At 46.2% G+C, this 4,482-nt stretch overlaps 1 non-coding gene across 1 annotated transcript; it reads right to left on the bottom strand.

The window, feature by feature from the left end:
• Window positions 1–1,210: 1,210 nt before the first annotated feature.
• TRNAV-CAC lies at window positions 1,211–1,283 on the bottom strand. The gene has a single exon. It is a non-coding gene; the product is annotated as a tRNA-Val (tRNA).
• Between the last annotated feature and the right edge of the window lie 3,199 nt (window positions 1,284–4,482).

The raw sequence follows: 4,482 nt of genomic DNA, 5'->3' as shown, positions 1-4,482 counted from the left end.
CATGATACACTAACACACGTACAACCAAAATGCATTAACCTTATTTACATTTCACAGTCCATAACATAAAGAAACAAAAATATTTGATGAACGTATACAATGAAGAAATATAGCAATCACAGTCTTTGTTTCTGCAGCTGGTCACGTGGTCGTAGCTAATATTCAGAACTACCTTCTTCCACCACCCATTCTGTATTTCCATTGCCTTCAGCAAGCACCTCAGCTGCTCATGGTAGATCCCACCATGGAGCTAATTGCCAGTCTCCTTATGGGGATTAACAACCACCAGCTGCCCAGCCACTCAACCAGGCCCAGGCAAGTTGACACACAAACCAAACTACCACATCTGGTCTGTACAGAGCTGGGGGCACGCAGGACAAAGCAGAAAAGGGTGGGTAAGGGAGGAAGAGCTTTCCAGGCTCTTTACATCACACATCATGAATTGTATTTATTAAAACGGTCAGTTACTGAAGTCTATGGATGGAGGCTTACAGTTTTCTGTGGATTATTTTTATAGTAACACTTGCATACAAGTGTTACTATAAAAATATGTACGTTTAATGGGTGCAAATCCAGAATACTGACTCTATGAATGAATCCCAGATGCAGATTCAGATTTGTATTCTTTGTCTCTGTCAGGCAAATCAACCTTATCTGCAACTGTGCTGAGGGTGGCAGGGAGGCAAGAAGGACCCAGACGAAACACCACCTTCAGGTGGAAAAAATTCCGGTGACAGGGAATCACCAGTATAAAGAGGATCTTTACAACAGTCAGGACTAAAACTTCCATTAAAAAACAAAACAAGCCTACTGCCCTCGAGGCGACTCTGACTCTCAGCCACCAAGTGGGACAGAGAATTGCTCTAGGGGATTTTCAAGGCTGTAAGGCAGACTTTCTCATCTATCAGGGTGGAGCAGCTGTCAATTCAAACCATCAATCTTTTGTGCAGTAGCCCGATGCTTTAACCACAGAGGCATCAAACCTCCCAGGAGCACTTCTCTCAAGCGGACCTTAAAAATTTTTGTGCGGTGCCTCCGTAGAGCCAAAATACTGTGGTTGGTATCTCAGGTGATTTTGGGCAGAGAAATGGGGTCAGGATTATGGCGCTAATAGGAGTCTTCCTCCCTTATTTTTTAAAAAAACTCCCCCCTCCCCCATCCCCATCCCGCCGAAGACTATAGAACAATTACATTGAAGTAAAACCAAATATGTTTCCGCCCGGTTTCGAACCAGGGACCTTTCGCGTGTGAGGCGAACGTGATAACCACTACACTACGGAAACCACATAGCTGCTTTATACGAGGAATTTTTCATGAAAATCTCTGAGCCCTGCCGCAAGATTTAAGATGATTAAGACAGGGCAACCGAGTCTGCACAGATCGTAGTCTCGCAAAGGCCCATTCTTAGGTCAAGTCTGAGGTGCGGCTGAAGAACCAATTCCCGCCGAGACTTCCCGGACTGGAGGGCCTCCAGAGCGCCCACTGGCCTGACAGCACTCGGTGTGTATGCGGGTAGTTCGCCTTTTGGAGAAGGCAGGGAGAAAATGGTCTTCGGAGGCGATCGTTGGAGGAGGGGGCGGCACCCTGGAAAAGAAGGTATTCACCTTCCAATTGGCTGCAAAGGACCTCTTTCCAGTGCTGATCTTCTTGAGGACTAAGGTGTGCCTGACAGAAGCCAGGGTATTTTCAGTGGCCTTATATGCATGTGAGAGCTGGACAATGAACAAGGAGGATGGAAGAAGAATTGATGCTTTTGAGCTGTGGTGCTGGTGAAGAATGCTGAAAGTACGTGGACTACTGAAAGAACTAACAGGCCTGTCCTGGAAAAGTGCAGCCAGAATGCTCCTTGGAGACTAGAATGGCCAGACTTGGTCTCACATAGTTTGCTCAGGTTGTCCGAAGGGACCATTCCCTGGAGAAAGATGTCATGCTTGGTAAGGTGGAGGGTCGAGGAAAGTGGAGAAGGCCCTCAACAAGATGGATTGACACGGTGGCAGCGGCGATGGGCTCAAGTATAGCAAGAATCAGGACTGGCCGGTGTTATGTTCCGCTGTGCATGGGGTCGCTATCAGTCGGAGAGACTCCACGGCACCTAATAACAACAACAAAGAGTTTGATGCAAAGCCATCCCATCAGGAGGTAGCAGAAAATACAGGTTTATTATTTTCCTGGTGGGTCTAGTGGCTAGGATTCAGTGCTCTCATTGCTACCACCCCTGCTCGTTTCCTGGTGAGGGAAATCCTTTTGCACTCCTTCTCGGTAAGGAGCTCTGGTGGCATAGTATCTAAAGCATTTGACTGCTAACCAGAAGGCTGGCGCTTCAAACCTATCAGGCACTCCTCCGGAAGAAGATTGGGCAATGTACTTTTGTAGTGATATTGCCTCAGAAACCCAAGAAAGGGTCCGACTCCACTGCAGTGAGTTTTAGTTCTCCTCCTTTAGGAGTTCTGGTGACGTAGTGCCTAAGGCATTTAACTGCCAACTAGATGGCTGGCGGTTCAAACCTACCAGGAACTCTTGGGAAGGAAGATTGGGCAATCTACTTCCATAGTGACAATGCCTCAGAAATCCAAGGTGGGGACTGATGGCAGTGAGTTTGGGTTTTTTGGTTTCCTCTGTAGGAAATATCTTTAGTCTCACTTGACACAGAAGCCTCAGGCTCCAAGGCCTTGCCCAGGCTTGGGGAGGGGAGAGGCCAGGAGCCTCAGTGGCTGAGAGCCCTCATGAACTGCATCCTGCTCTGGGTCCCTGGGAACCGCCACCACTCCTGCTGTCCTATCTTAGAAACAGATGGGACAGCTATCTTAGAAAGCTAACCTTTCACTTTCACAATTTTCATTGGAGGAGAATAAAGTAGAACTGAGACAAAAGTTCAAATCTTCCTTTTCAAAACAACTGCAAATGCACAAAAGGTTAAAACAATAATAACTTCTTGTATTCTTCCCTGACATTTACCAATGAACATTTTCCACCTTTGCTTGTTGGTATCTCTCCATATTTATGTATTTGCTACACCAATTGAGAGTAACTTACAGATACCACAAGATCCTTTGGTTACCCCTTTCCTTTGACAATATCCCTCTAAACCAGCCTCTCCGGAAACTCTCATCTTAGTCCTTTCAAGAAGACCCCTCTTGATCCTTCAACATAACTGTCAGGTGTGACATGGATCCCCTCCATGAATTACAAAGAGTTTAATCACTGGGGAATTCTCAAGCTTTTAAAGATTACCTTCCAGGAACCAGTGAAAAAGAGCAAATCCTTTCAGTAAAATCAATTGTACGTTACACCGACATGTTCATTCCCTCCTATTTTTATCCCATGGTCAGTTTCCCATGATTGTCTTGAACATGGGTCGCCATTCTGTTTCCATTATGTAGAGTAATGCCTTAAAGTAATTAATGTAATTTTGGACCCCACTGACCCCACCCAACTCAATTAATTGTGCAGGAGGAGCTGAAGGGCTTAGATAGGGGGAGAAGGCAGAGTGAATAACAGGTGCAGCTATCACGAAAGCCGACGGGCTTCCATTGGGCCACACTCAGCTCAGAGTTGGGGAAAGGGGAGGTCGCGAACCCAGGTGTCTCTATGAGTTGATGGCTTCTGTGGTAGGCAATGTGCAAAGCAAAGCAAAGCTCTTTTAACTGTATCTTCAGTATAACCCAGATCATAGGTTACAAACCAGACAAACAAGATCCGATGTCCCAGCCTGTCCAGTTTTCTGAAACTTTGGAGCCATATCAGTTGCTATGTAGAAGACCAGTGGCCCCAGCCAGTGGTTAGAGAGTTCACTTTTGTGTTGAGATGAGGACCACAAATCCTCTATTCTCTGGATAGCAATGGGTTAGTGCATTCGGTTGTAAACAGAAAACTTTGTGTTTCAAACCCACCCAGGTTTCAAATGTAAAGTGTTGCATGTGTCTGCTCTCTAGATCCTCTCACGTAAGAACAGAGAAGAGACCTTGCTTAGTATGTCTTGCCTATAATAGAGGGGCTAAACCTCAGATCCTCCCAGGAGAGATATTAAGAACTAACTAAATATATGCCTAGGAGCACTGGTAGCACACTGCCTAAGGCACTTGACTGCAAACCAGAAGTGATACTGCCTCGGAAACCCAAGGAGGGGTCACTATGGGTCGGGGCTGACTCCATGGCAAATAACAACAACAACAAATATATGCCTAAGAACACAGCACAGCCTTTTATACTTCTGAGGAGTGGCTGTGGGTTTGAACTGCCAGCCTTCTGATTAGTAGTCAAATGCCTTAGGCACTATGCCACCAGAGCTCCCAGGATCGGCATAGAAGAACTTTAAAACAGTTATTATAGTTGCATCCTATTGTTGTTGTTATGTCGTTGTTGTTATGTGCTGTCGAGTCGGCCCCGACTTATAGTGACCCCTCCTTGGGTTTCTGAGGCAGTATCACTACAGAAGTAGGATTGCCCAACCTTCCCTCCGAGGAGTGGCTGGTGGGTTTGAAC

Source organism: Orycteropus afer, unplaced genomic scaffold, assembly GCF_000298275.1.
Source record: "Orycteropus afer afer isolate SDZICR_OR568_19922 unplaced genomic scaffold, OryAfe1.0 scaffold00010, whole genome shotgun sequence".
Taxonomy (NCBI): Eukaryota; Metazoa; Chordata; class Mammalia; order Tubulidentata; family Orycteropodidae; genus Orycteropus; species Orycteropus afer.
This window is presented reverse-complemented; position numbering and strand designations above follow the sequence as displayed.